Source organism: Schistocerca cancellata, chromosome 6 (genome assembly GCF_023864275.1).
Source record: "Schistocerca cancellata isolate TAMUIC-IGC-003103 chromosome 6, iqSchCanc2.1, whole genome shotgun sequence".
NCBI lineage: Eukaryota > Metazoa > Arthropoda > Insecta > Orthoptera > Acrididae > Schistocerca > Schistocerca cancellata.
In genome coordinates, this window is record NC_064631.1 from 442,663,549 (window position 1) to 442,679,405 (window position 15,857).

The window sequence follows — 15,857 nt, forward strand, 5'->3', positions numbered from 1 at the left end:
TCTATTTCGAAATTATACGATTATATACGTCCAGATACTCTTGTTGGAGTCCAACTGAACCAAAATATTTCATCTAAAATAAAACGCAGTGTTATTCATGAAACTGAATCACTGAAGTTTTTACAAGTTCTGACCATGTGATGTGGATCGGTGACTAACACACTGGATTAGCGTTTTCTGATTTCTTTCTCAGAATAAATACACATCATTGTGAAAACGATTACCTCAATAGCAAGACATCTACTCTTCTGCACATCGCCTTTGAGGACCTCTGGAGGACGACCGTTCAAAACTGCGCCCTATCATCCTGATCTAGGTTTTGTGAGATTTTCCTAAATCGCTCAAGGTAAATGCCAGAATGATTCCTTTGACAGGGTACAACGAGATCCCTTCCCCTTTCTTGAAACAATCCGAGATTGTGCTCCCATTCAAATGATCTACTTGTGACGGGACGTTAACCCTAATCTTTCTTCATTCCTTCTTGATGATCTCAATGTCATCTACACTACCTTCTTCTTTCATTACGTGTTTTGGGGTATTGAATGCCGTGGTCAAGATTGTAGATTATCTCTAATAAATTGCGAAGCACACAGTTAAGTCGGGTCTACAGTTCAATCGGGTGTGTTGCTAAGAAAATTTGACTATTAATTTCTGTTATCATTTGATTGCGAAATATTTTGTTCCAACGTAGTACCATGAAGTAAGCAGGAAGGAACATTCCTGAGGAGTTTTCTCCAACACCACAGTTCAATGTTATCTATTCTGTTACGTTCAGCTAATTCGTATGTTTCAGATCTCACATCTATACGTCCATTACTATACGGGTCTTTGTTGTTAGAGTTATATCGTTACTCCTCAAAACATTGTCGAGATTGAACACTGGCTCCCTCCAAAATAACAAGCATCTTTTGATTTCGTGGCTGCAGTCACCATCAGCAGAAATCTGGGACTTGTGGTAAGTGATCATGGATTGTTTTTCGACTCAATACTTCTCTCATATTGCATGTATACGATCTATGGCTAAGTATGGTGTTTTCTGCTGATTATTGTGTCTTCTTTTGCGGCTCTACAGTTCGTGATGAGTCTTGACCTCTTCAACTATCTCCTTCCATTTATCCCGGTCATTTGCTATCACTGTCCAGTTCCTGTAGCCCAGCTTCCGAACGTCTTCTATTACTCCATTCTCCCATCTAGTTTTCGGTCGACCAGATTCTCTCTGTCAACATAGCTTTCCTTGTGAAACATTTTTTTAATATTTCTGTATCTTTCATCCGTGTCACGTGTCCAGCCTTCCTCAGCATAGATGGCCTCACAATTCTTCCATTATGCTGGTCTTTGTAGATGGCGTACATCTCATGGTTGTATCTCCTCCACCTCCATCTTTCCATTTCGCAAATTGAGCCGATGATTCCCCTGAGTATCCTTCTCTCGAAAGCATCGAGCGATTTATCATCCTTAGCTTTCAGAGCCGAGGTTTGAGAGGCGTACATAAGCACTGATATGAAAAGTGTTTTATAAATGGTTATTTTGTGGTTCTAGTCAATAGCCTTGCAGATAGAAGCTTTGTTAAGGCGAAAAAAGCTTTATTTCACATGAAGTATCATTTAGGCCGGTTACAATTGAACACAGGTACTTTAAGTGATCGACTCTTTCAAAGGTACAACTACCCATCACAGGAACTACCTCGACTGCTTTTCCACGCAATACTTCTGTCATATGTTCACGATATACACTTCTGGCCATTAAAATTGATACACCACTAAGAAGACGTGCTACAGACGTGAAATTTAACAGACAGGAAGAAGACGCTGTGATATGCAAATCATTAGCTTTTCAGAGCATTCACAAGGTTGGCGCCGGTGGTGACACCGACAACGTGCTGACATGAGGAAACTTTCCAACCGAGATCTCATACACAAACAGCAGATGACCGGCGTTGCCTGGTGAAACGTTGTTGTGATGCCTCGTGTAAAGAGAAGAAATGCGTACCATCACGTTTCCGACTTTGATAAAGGTCGGACTGTAGCATATCGCGATTGCGGTTTATCGTATCGCGACATTGCTGCTCGCGTTGGTCGAGATACAATGACTGTTAGCAGAATAAGGAATCGGTGGGTTCAGGAGGGTAATACGGAACGCCGAGCTGGGTCCCAACGGCCTCGTATCGCTAGCACTCGAGATGACAGGCATCTTGTCAGCATGGCTGTAAAGGATCGTGCAGCCACGTCTCGATGCCTGAGTCAACAGATGGCGACGTTTGCAAGACAACAACCAACTGCACCAACAGTTCGACGACGTATGCAGCAGCATGGACTCTCAGCTCGGAGACCATGGCTGCGGTTACCCTTGATGCTGCATCACAGACAGGAGCGCCTGTGATGGTGAACTCAAAGACTAACCTGGGTGCACGAATGGGGCCGGCCGTGGTGGTCTAGCGGTTCTAGGCGCGCAGTCCGGAACCGCGCGACTGCTACGGTCGCAGGTTCGAATCCTGCCTCGGGCATGGATGTGTGTGATGTCCTTAGGTTAGTTAGCTTTAAGTAGTTCTAAGTTCTAGGGGACTGATGACCTCAGATGTTAAGTCCCATAGTGCTCAGGGCCATTTGAACCATTTTTTGCACGAATGGCAAAACGTCATTTTTTCGAATGAATCCAGGTTCTGTTTACAGCATCATGTTTGTCGCATCCGTGTTTGGCGACAACGCGGTGAACGCACATCGGAAGCGTGTATTCGTCATCGCCATACTGGCGTATCACCCGGCGTGATGGTATGGGGTGCCATTGGTTACACGTCTCGGTCACCTCTTGTCCGCATTGGCGGCACTTTGAACAGTGGACGTTACATTTCTGATGTGTTACGACCCGTGGCTCCACCCTTCACTCGAGCCCTGCGATACCCTACATTTCAGTAGGATAATGCCCGACCGCATGTTGCAGGTCCTGTACGGGCCTTTCTGGATACAGAAAATGTTCGACTGCTGCTCTGGCCAGCACATTCTCCAGATCTCTCACCAACTGAAAACGTCTGGTCAATGGTGGCCGAGCAATTGGCTCGTCACAATACGCTAGTCACTACTCTTGGTGAATTGTGGTATCGTGTTGAAGCTGCATGGGCAGCTGTACCTGTACACGCCATCCAAGCTCTGTTTGACTCAATTCCCATGCGTATCAAGTCCGTTATTACGGCCAGAGGTGGTTGTTCTGAGTACTGATTTCTCAGGATCTATGCAGCCAAATTGCGTAAAAATGTAATCACATGTCAGTTCTAGTATAATATACTTGTCCATTGAAGACCCGTTTATCATCTGCATTTCTTCTAGATGTATCAATGTTAATGGCCAGTAGTGTATGGCCGAGTATGGTGTTTTCTGTTGACTGTTACAGTTACCACGGAAATTTCAAATGTTAGTTCAGAAAGTTTTACCAGCGTTGCGTTTCAGATGCAGTACCTGCGTTTGCAAAGATTTTTTTGGGTTCGCGCCATGGTTTTCGCGATGATTGTCGTTCGTTGTAAGAAGGAATGAAAGAAGACTAGAATATAACGTCACTCGAACGACGAGTTCATTAGAGACTGAGGACAAGCTCGTACTGAAAAGGGCAATGTCGATATCTTTAACTGTCCTTTCCACAAGTGGCAATACTGTAACTGATTTGTGTATTTTCTGTGTATGGAAACTGATTCCTACTCTTTAAGTTTCGTGTGTTTCTGTGTTGTAATGTGAACCTGAACAATGCAAGTGGTGTGCTTATGTGAACGCAGTCTAGTGAAATAGTCACAGAATCCATCTAAAACTGTGTATTGCAATCAAGTTTCACCAAAAATAATTAAAAATTCTAAATCTGTATACTAAGTACTCTATCCTGAGAAATCCTGTGCAGTGAACAGTGCTAAAATGCATGACGTCACTGTACGTGTCTTGCAAGTCTATTGCTTAAAACTGACAGAGTAAGAATTCTGCATAAAATTATAACCTGAACTTTGAAAGAATAACTGTCCAAAATCCTGAACCTCACCTAAAATGGACCTCATAAAGATTTTAAAATGCACTGCTTAGCTGTGAACGTTCTTATTGAAACGTCCCCTTTGAACATTTATACTAGACTGAGCTTAAACTGACACACAATATTTTTAGCGCAACGCAATCTGACTATCAAAGATCCCTGCAAAAGAATTGCCCTGAGTAACATTAAACTATACCTTTCAGAAATCACTTACCTCACAAAAATCTTCATTACTCGAACTATTGCAATACAGCGAGCGCCACTACTGCCAGCTAAATAAAAGATTCAAATTACGGAAGGCACTAACTACTGATAGGGATAGTTAGAAAATGAAAGATATTAATAGAGAACAAACAATGTATTTACCTTAATAGTCATAATATATATATCAGTTCATGACAAATTACAAAACTCCGCCATCTCTCTCCCCACATCCACCACTGCTGGCGGCTCACCTCCAACTGCGCAACGCTACGCGCTGTTCACATCCAGCTGCCGCTGCCCAACACTACAATGGCAGACAGCAATGCAAACTAGCCACAGACTGCACACAGCACAGCCAGTGATTTTCATACAGAGCGCTACGTAACGTTGCCAATAATGAAACATAAACAGCCTACTTACATAGCCCCCATGCTCCCCACAAAAAATTTTACAAATTGTTTGGGGCACTGGGCAATACATATTTGTTAAAATTTTTCATAATTACAATAACAAAGATATCAAATGCACACACTTATTAATACAATGTTGGTCAAAAGCTAAAGTTTTCTCACAGTCCATAAAGACAGTCCTGATCATTCATCACAGTAAAACTGCCGTTTCTTTTATCGAAGTCTGAGCAGTAAAAGACAATGCACACGTAAGTAGTGGATGTCCATGCAGTCTTGAAGAAGTAGTGTTGTCCTTCCAACGGAAAGACAGTGCTGACGCTTGACATGCTGACCGGTAATGGGCCACAACAGAGCAAACCCACAGCAGAGTCATTCGACGTTTTGAAGAATATTGGTAGGTAGGTCATCACAGAGCATACCCATTGTAGTCCTGGTAGAGATTACGATATTGGTGGGCCACCAGAGGTGCAGACCCACTGTAGTCCTTGTAGAAATAATGGTATTGGTGGGTCATCAAAGATGCAGACCCACTGTACTCCTTGTAGAGATGGGCAGCAGCCATCTGTTGCGACTGTGCAGGTGCACCTTCACCATCGAAGAGTCTTGCGGAGAATATAGCAAGTCCATAAACCACCACTTGTCCACTCACAAAAAATTTGTTTGAAATGTGCTTAGAACTAGCAATGCTGTTATCCAGTCCCTTGCTGAATTATTAACACACGTGCAAACACTATCAGTCCCTACTTCTCACATATTGTCCATATACTATGACCAACAGAAACGTGTGCAGTGAAATGGAACTTACAAGTTAATTAATTTGATGAACTGCTGTCAATTACAATTTTATAACATAAGAATACAACAACAAAGGTACAAAATAGATCATTAAAGAACATAACAATACAGATAACATTTGTGGTACAGGCTTTACAAAAGAATCGAACTAACATATACATCAGTGTTACAGGAATTATGACATGAGTACATACATAAAAGTTCATAATAACTTTTGAAACATCAACTTTACACATGAGCATTAAAACAAAACAGAATAAATAATGTCTAAGCATATTTACAAGGTAAATAACATATTATTAATGCCAATTATATTTGAGGATAACAGTATTCCTCATCATAGTGAATGTAGCTTAGTATTAGAAGAAGAAAAAATTCTATGAAACTACACAGAGACAGGAAGAAAACAAATACACAAGGGTACACAAACACATAGTGGGATAACACCAAAAGGAAAGGACAGGGTTTGTTTTCAGTGTAACATTTGATACTGCAGTGCAACCCAAAACTTCATTCCATAGATCTTTGGTCTTATTTCGATACTTGCTCCCACAAAAAAAAAAAAAAAAAAAAAAAAAAATCCTATCCAAGCATGCTTTCTGTATTTATATATTCACATTTTTCTTACATTATTATTTATTTTTCATTATCTTACCTCATCATTTATTTCCAAGAAAATCCTACCTATACCTGCTTTCTGTACTTGTTTTGTATAACTTCTCAGTGCATTTCTTCAAATTCATTGCAACTCATTCTCTTATAGGCTACCCCCACTTAAGCTAACTTAAATCTACTGAGCTCAGATGCTAAACTAAGGGACGAGGCAATGCAGCAGCACAAAACAATTAACACAAACATCAAGGACAAAAATTTTAAATAGGCAAAGCAATTGCAGTACTACAGCTAATATAAGGCACTGTGCAGCAAACAAGAAAAATAAATCAGTAGTAAAGCTAGCTTAGAAGAGTATCACAAAGTCAAATTCAGTAACACTATGCCTGGCAAACAGCAGTAACTTATACCTAAACATCACAAAGCTCAAGCAGAAAAAATATTACAGTAAAAACAACAATGCAGATAAGGGAAATGTATATTCACATCTTAATGTCTATGTAATTAAAGTGGTGCACCACAACAACTTATCGTAAAAAAATATTACCTATGAAACGTCCCCTTTGAACATTTATACAAGACTGAGCTTAAACTGACACACAATATTTTTAGCGCAATGCAATCTGACTATCAAAGATCCCTGCAAAAGAATGGCCCTGAGTAACATTAAAGTATACCTTTCAGAAATCACTTACCTCACAAAAATCTTCATTACTCGAACTACTGCAATACAGCGAGCGCCACTACTGCCAGCTAAATAAAAGATTCAAATTACGGAAGGCACTAACTACTGATAGGGATAGTTAGCATATGAAAGATATTAATAGAGAACAAACAATGTATTTACCTTAATAGTCATAATATATATATCAGTTCATGACAAATTACAAAACTCCGCCATCTCTCTCCCCACATCCACCACTGCTGGCGGCTCACCTCCAACTGCGCAACGCTACGCGCTGTTCACATCCAGCTGCCGCTGCCCAACACTACAATGGCAGACAACAATGCAAACTAGCCACAGACTGCACACAGCACAGCCAGTGATTTTCATACAGAGCGCTACGTAACGTTGCCGATAAGAAAACATAGACAGCCTTCTTACATTACTGTGTCCCGACTGTAATATTACACTGACCATAACAAATTTTCATTAATTACCTTGTGCCAATGGGAACTCAATACTACTCGAATGTGGTGAATATTAAAATGGAGCACTGCAGCAAACCAACTAAAGAAAACTTCGCTTAGTGGTTGAAATGGTTCAAATGGCTCTAAGCACTATGGGGCTTAACATCAGAGGTCATCAGTCCCCTAGAACTTAGAACTACTTAAACCTAACTAACCGCCGGCCGATGTGGCCGAGCGGTTCTAGGCGCTACAGTCTGGAGCCGCGCGACCGCTACGGTCGCAGATTCGAATCCTGCCTCGGGCATGGATGTGTGTGATGTCCTTATGCTAGTTAGGTTTAAGTAGTTCTAAGTTCTAGGGGACTGATGACCACAGAAGTCCCATAGTGCTCAGAGCCATTTGAACCATTTTGAACCTAACTAACCTAAGGACATCACACACATCCATGCCCGAGACAGGATTCGAAGCTGTCACCGTAGCAGCAGCGCAGTTACGGACTGAAGCGCCTAGAACCACTCGGCCACAGCGGCCGGCTTCGGCTAGTGCAATGGAAAGAAAAACAGTTATGCTAAGCATCACATCATGCATTACTTTGAGTCACTCTGTTCGGTTCATTGCACTGCGGTGACGCACAATTACAAAAGAAAATTTTCGTGCGGAGACAGTGATTCATGGTGTGGGTTCCTGTAGTCATGTCCTAGTTCATGAACCACGGGCAACGTATGAGTGGCCAAGTAAGTGGTCCCGACAGTCGGGATACCAGTTACTTTGGAATGAGGCTGGGCATCTCGGACATATTCTGAGTCGTGGTCACCTTTGTGCTCATACGGCAAAGACTACCAAATCCACCGGTTAGTCCCTCAGCCGTTAGGGGTAAAACCCAATGGGACTCGGGGCAAGTAAGGCTAGCAACCTGCTTCCCTGGTACTTTATATATGATGCTGGCAATAATCAGAGCAAAATGCCTCGGACCTTTGGAGGTGACGGAGTCCCACCTCTAACTGACAAACCAGGGACTCCTAAGATACGACTTGGCAAACAAATGGTAATGAGATGGGGAGCTATTAATATCAATGGGGGCTACTCTGGGAAGAAGGTAGAGCTGGCAGAGGCTGCAAGTAAGATGGGGCTGGACGTTTTAGCTGTTAGTGACATTCGGGTAAGGGGTGAGAAAGAAGAGGAAGTGGGAGAATACAAGGTCTACCTGTCAGGAGTCAAAGCAGGAATAGCACAATGGGGTGTAGGGCTTTACATCAGGAAAGAAATGGAACCCAGCGTAGTTGCAATAAGGTATGTAAACGAACGACTGATGTGGATAGATTTGACAGTGTCTAGCAAGAAAATTAGGATTGTGTCAGTATATTCGCATTGTGAAGGGACAGATCAAGATAAGATGGATAGTTTTTATGAGGCACTCAATGATGTACTTGTTAGAGTAAAGGACAAGGACAGTGTTCTGCTCATGGGTGATTTTAACGCCAGGATTGGAAATCGAACAGAAGGGTATGAAAAGGTTATGGGTAAATTTGGAGAGGATATGGAGGCCAACAGGAACGGGAAACAACTCTTGGATTTCTGTGCCAGTATGGGCTTAGTAATCACAAACTCCTTTTTTAAACATAAGAACATTCACCAGTATACTTGGGAAGGCAGGGGAACCAGATCTGTCATTGACTATACAATAACAGACCAGGAATTCAGGAAGGCTGTGAAGGACACACGTGTATTCAGGGGATTCTTTGATGACATTGATCATTATTTAATCTGCAGTGAAATTGGGATTGTGAGGCCGAAAGTGCAGGAGGTCAGGTCCATATGTAGGAGGATAAGAGTGGAGAAACTTCAGGATAAGGAAATCAGGCACAAGTACATAACAGCGATCTCAGAAAGGTACCAGTTAGTTGAATGTAGTCAATTACAGTCATTGGAAAAGGAATGGACAAGGTACAGGGACACAGTACTAGAAGTGGCTAAAGAATGTCTTGGAACAGTAGTGTGTAAAAGTAGGATGAAGCAAACAGCTTGGTGGAATGATACAGTCAAGGCAGCCTGTAAAAGGAAAAAGAAGGCGTATCAAAAATGTCTACATACCAGAACCCAGGTAGACAGAGAAAGTTGTGTTGAAGAAAGAAACAAAGTCAAACAGATAATTGCAGCATCCAAGAAGAAATCGTGGGAAGACTTTGGAAATAGGTAGGAGACTATGGGTCAAGCTGCTGGAAAACCATTCTGGAGCGTAATTAGCAGTCTTCGAAAGGGAGGTAAGAAAGACATGACAAGTATTTTGGACAGGTCAGGAAAACTGCTGGTGAATCCTGTGGATGCCTTGGGCAGATGGAGGGAATATTTTGAAGAGTTGCTCAATGTAGGTGAAAATGCGATCAGTAATGTTTCAGATTTCGAGGTAGAATGGGATAGGAATGATGATGGAAATAGGATCACATTTGAGGAAGTGGAAAAAATGGTCAATAGATTGCAGTGCAATAAAGCGGCTGGTGTGGATGAAATTAAGTCGGAACTCATCAAATACAGTGGAATGTCAGGTCTTAAATGGCTACACAGGATAATTGAAATGGCCTGGGATTCGGGACAGGTTCCATCAGACTGGACAAAAGCAGTAATCATACCAATCTTTAAACATGGAAACAGAAAAGATTGTAACAACTACAGAGGTATCTCTTTAATCAGCGTTGTGGGTAAAATCTTCTCAGGTATTGTTGAAAGGAAAGTGCGAGTATTAGTTGAGGACCAACTGGATGAAAATCAGTGTGGGTTTAGGCCTCTTAGAGGTTGTCAGGACCAGATCTTTAGCTTACGGCAAATAATGGAGAAGTGTTATGAGTGGAACAGGGAATTGTATCTATGCTTTATAGATCTAGAAAAGGCATATGACCGGGTTCCTAGGAGGAAGTTATTGTCTGTTCTACAAGATTGTGGAATAGGAGGCAAACTTTTGCAAGCAATTAAAGGTCTTTACATGGATAGTCAGGCAGCAGTTAGAGGTGACGGTAAATTGAGTTCATGGTTCAGAGTAGTTTCAGGGGTAAGACAAGGCTGCAACCTGTCTCCACTCTTGTTCATATTATTTATGGATCATATGTTGAAAACAATAGACTGGCTGGGTGAGATTAAGATATGTGAACACAAAATAAGCAGTCTTGCATATGCGGATGACTTAGTTGTGATGGCAGATTCGATTGAAAGTTTGCAAAGTAATATTTCAGAGCTGGATCAGAAATGTAAGGACTATGATATGAAGATTAGCATATCCAAAACGAAAGTAATGTCAGTGGGAAAGAAATATAAACGGATTGAGTGCCAAATAGGAGAAACAAAGTTAGAACAGGTGGACGGTTTCAAGTACTTAGGATGCATATTCTCACAGGATGGCAACATAGTGAAAGAACTGGAAGCGAGGTGTAGCAAAGCTAATGCAGTGAGCGCTCAGCTACGATCTACTCTCTTCTGCAAGAAGGAAGTCAGTACCAAGACTAAGTTATCTGTGGACCGTTCAATCTTTCGACCAACTTTGTTGTATGGGAGCGAAAGCTGGGTGGATTCAGGTTACCTTATCAACAAGGCTGAGGTTACGGATATGAAAGTAACTAGGATGATTGCAGGTAGTAGTAGATGGGAACAATGGCAGGAGGGTGTCCACAATGAGGAAATCAAAGAAAAACTGGGAGTGAACTCTATAGATGTAGCAGTCAGGGCGAACAGGCTTAGATGGTGGGGTCATGTTACACGCATGGGAGAAGCAAGGTTACCCAAGAGACTCATGGGTTCAGCAGTAGAGGGTAGGAGGAGTCGGGGCAGACCGAGGAGAAGGTACCTGTATTCGGTTAAGAATGATTTTGAAGTAATAGGTTTAACATCAGAAGAGGCACCAATGTTAGCACTGAATAGGGGATCATGGAGGAACTGTATAAGGGGGGCTATGCTCCAGACTGAACGCTGAAAGGCATAATCAGTCTTAAATGATGATGATGAGGAGGAGGAGGAGACAGTGGAAGAAAGTAAACTCACTGAATGACTGGAAAGAGCCTAGCTTTCAAAAGCTGTATTGTACAATTCTGATTCCTCAACAATTACAACTATCTCCACTTGTTATAAAAATAATATGGTCTGCTTTATGATATGCTACTGAAATCGTAAAGGAGTACTGAATTTGTAATTCTGAGTCTAATCTATGTGAACGGGTAATTGTGTTTATTCACGTCTCGATTATCAAATTAACTGACCAGAATCAATAAAGAAAGCATTTGCCTTTCTCAAACTGATCATAAATTACGCGCGGGCAAGCAACGCAGCGACAAAATTACGTGAATTTCTTCATAGTTCTCAGATCAATTTCTACAAAGTCGTGTTTCCAAAAAACAACAATATCTGTGTTCTGCTAGTTATTTCCAGATCCCTCAGCAGTGCGACCAACGTCCGCCTCTCTCTCTCTCTCTCTCTTTCTCTATTTATCTATTTGTCTCACTTGTCACTGAATCCTGCACTGGCATAGACAATGCTACCGCAGCCAAATATCGCACTGATAGAACTCAGAATCTCTGTGGCCTAACATATCGACTACTGAAAACTTCTGCCTGAAAATTATCGAGAGTACAAATTTGAAGTATGAAACATCGAAGAAAATGAGAGCTCATATTCCTTTCATTAAATACAAAAAATGAACTAATAACCAGCATTTATTTTAACCTATTTTGGGAAACCAAGAAAACTTTAAATTGGGTTTGCTGGACGGGGATTTTACCGACATACTTCCGAACACAGGCCCAGTGTCTTATCATCTTGCCACCTCCCTCGATTCGTTGTTCGATAACAGTCTTGTAGGCGGACATAACGTTAGCAGCGCAAGTGCGAAGCGAGAATTCAGGGTATTGTGTTAGCCATTGCTAACAAAGTTGAGGAAACTGCTCGTGGAAGTTGCTCGCAAACCAACAGCCAGATGTCGATTTGGGTCCAGAGTTGAATGTGAGGTGCGGCACACAAGTCGCGTGCAGGGGCGCCGCACGTGACTCTGCCGCCGACAGCGAGTGCTGCTGCGAGCTGGTCGCCACTAGGAAAACGGCCGCGGCTGCGGCTGCGCCAGCCAATCACAGCACCGCTCGCACTGGCCTCCTCGAAACCGGTTCCTTACGGAGCACCGTACAGCCTCGTCCATTGCGACAGGATCGCGCGCCTAGGTGATAGAGGCAGTAAAAAAAGACGTGCTCATGACTATTAATCGTGTAGCGTAACTACACGTTTGCTTCATCTGTTCCTTCCCCTTTTCCATACTGTTGTATTGTTGTTGTTCCGGCTAAGGGTCCATCACATATAAGCTATCAGCATCCCCTTTCCTATAATTTTTAAAGTTTTGTTTTAGGATCTCTCAAATAACAGCAAATCAGTACTACTAGTGGTAGTAGTAGTAACTGTTGTTGCGGTCGTCAGTACAAAGACTGGTTTGATTCAGTTCTCCACGCTAATCTATCCTGTACAAATTTCTTCATACTCTAAACTACTACAGTTAACACTGCGGGGACAGAAGTCATGGGAAACCTCCTAATTTCGTATCGGATCTTATTTCGCCTGGTGAGGTGATTCATGCCGTGCAATCTGGGTGGCCTAATCTTTTCCTCGAATTGTCTAGAATGTCCTTCACACCAGTCGCAAACAATTGTAGCTCGGTGGCAAGATGCATCGATGTTTGGAAACATGAAAGCCATGAATGGCTGCAAATAATCTCCAAGTACCCGAAAATAAAAATTTCCAGTCAATGATCCGTTCAGCTGGACCGGAGGATCCAGTCCATCCAATTTCACCACAGTCCGCACCATTATGGAGCCACCACCGGCTTGAACAGTGCCTTGTTGACTACGTGGGTCCATGGCTTCGCGGGCTCCGCGCCACACCCGAACACTACCATAAGCTCTTTCCAACTGAAATCTGGGCTCATCTGACCTGGCCACGGTCTTCCAGTCGTCTAGGGTCCAACCGACATGACCTCGAGCTCAGAAGTGACGCTGTAGGCGATGTCGTGCTGTTAGAAAAGGCATTCTCGCCGGTGGTCTGCTGCCATAGATCTTTAGCGCCAAATATCGTCGCCCTGTCCTGATGCATACGTTCGTCGTACGCCCCACATTGATTTCTGCGGTTTTCCCACGCAGTGTTGCTTGAGTGTTAGTACTGAAAACTCTACGCGAATACTGGTGATCTCGGTCGTTAAGTGAAAGCCGTCGACCACTACGTTGACTGTGGTGACAGGTAATGCCTCAGATTTAGTACTCTCGGCACACTCTTGACACTGTAGATCTCGGAATATCGAATTCCCCAACGATTTCCGAAAAGGAATGTCCTATGCGGCGAAACCTTTTCACACGAATCACCTAAGTTCAAAGGACAGGTTCATCAGTGCACTGGCCTTTGTTTTTGAGAGGAAAGTACTTCGGAAGATCTTCGGTCCGGTTCTGGATGCAGATACAGGGGAATGGAGGATCAGATACAACCAAGAGTTTGAGGAACTATACCAGCAGCCCAACATAGCAGGAGCTGTCAACGCCAAAAGAATGCAGTGGGCCGGCCATGTGGCCCTGATGGAGGATCACAGATGGCCTCGGAAGCTCCTGGATTTCACACCTACAGGAAAGAGACCGCCAGGGAGACCCAAGAAGCGTTGGAGGGATGGACTCCGTGAAGATTTAAACCAAGTGTCAATAGATGTGAACGGATGGCGGATAGCAGCAATGGACAGAATACAGTGGAGGAGGAAACTTGTAGACGCGTGCGGTCCACTGGGCCTGATCACGTAGTAGTAGTAGTAGTAGTAGTACACGATACTAGCGCCATCTGTGTTGTGCTTGTCGCTATCCACTGACTTTCGTACTTTCATTGTAGATTCATATGAACTTGCGTAATGCATACAAACCTTGGTCTCCCTCTACAGTTTTTATACTCACTAAAAATTAACTAAAATCCTGCCCAAATACACCTCGTAAGGCCCGACGGTACTGGCTCTCTGCCGTGTCATGCTCAGCCAATTAGCGTCAACGTAGGGGCATGTGGTCAGCACATGGGTCTCCCGGCCGTTGTCGGCTTACGAGACCAGAGCCGCTACTTCTCAAGCAAGTAGCTCCTCAATTAACCTCGAAAGAGCCGAGTCACCCCGCTTGCCAACAGCGCTCAGCACACCCGAATGATGACCCAACCAAATGCAAGCCAAGCCCGACATCGCTTAACTTCGGTGATTTGACGGGAACAAGTTTTACCACTACGGCAGGGCCTTTGGCTTTTACTCTCACACTCCCTTCCATTAGGCTCCTTAGAAAATGGCGTCCCTTGATGCCTCTGTTGCTTTAATCAAGTTTGCAGTATATGTCTTCTCTCCCTGATTTGATTTAATACCTTTTCATTAGATAACTGATTTATCCATTAAATATGCAGCATTCTTCTTAACGCCACATTTAAAAACCTTCTATTCTCCTCTTGTCTGGACTGTTTATCGTCCACATTTCACTTTCGTAAAACGCAGCACTACAGAAAAGCGTCTTCAGAAAAGACTTCCAACCAATTAAATTTATATTTAATGTTAAAAAATTTCACTTTCTTGACAAATGCTCTTCTTCCTACAGCAGCTAGACATATCGAAACACGGCGACAAGTGCATGCTGGAACAGAAATGTAGGTGCTGACTAAACTGTAGGCAACGTTGCTGTATATGACCAAGAACGGGACCTGTGCAGTGCTCACAATACGTTGCAAGTGTCACTCGATGTTAGAACAGTGTTCTGTGTAGTTGTAAGTGCATTATGTCGGAACTGGTGTATTCGAACGTCGGCAAACTGTTGCTGCTCGTACGGTGAATGCTTCAGTAACCAAGGGAGTTGAAGTGTTAGCTGTTTCAAGAGACACCGTATAGAAAATCTATATCTCATACAAGGAGAGCGCAAAAACGTCATCCGCTAAATTACAAAGCGGACGTAAATGTGTGTTCAATGATGATGATGGACGGTCATTGAAAAGGATCGTGTCAAAAAATAAGAGGACGACAGATGCAATAGTCACTGCAGAACTAAATTTCGCACTCGCGAGCCATGTTAACACCAATGTAACGGGAAGGATGCCCCATAAGCAGGAAACTTCAGGACGAGTTGGAATTTCAAAGCCACTCATCAGTGATGCATATACCCGTAACAGAGGAAACGATATCCCGAAACCATAAAACCCGTATTATGGAGCAATGCAGGAAATCATTTGGGCGGACGAGTCTAGTTGCACACCGTTTGCAGTTTCTGGTTTATGGTAAGGTGACAAAATATCGATGTAGGTACAATTCCGATCAACATAAGGTTTCACGCCATTTGTTAGTCTCGTAGTGTTGGTAGCACTTGCCTTTGTGTGGCGTTGTAGTGTATCAGGATTCTACAGCTCCTCCTGTCTTTTCCAAGAGTGCATCACTTTGTGCTACGGAGATATAAATTTTTTCCTGTTAAGAGATAAGTGAAGCTGCTTAGTCTAACGCGCTCTTATAAATTTTCTGTTTTCCACGAGCTTGCAAATTATATATTAGTGAGGTTAGAAACTTGTTTTCCGTTCGGGCGTGTTCTGAGGCACCTAGAGAGAAAGCCTCTGTAACATGTGCTGCCGTCTCTTGGCACAATTCACTACTATTTACTCGTGATTTCACTCACGCCTACAGTACATTTTCGATCAGAA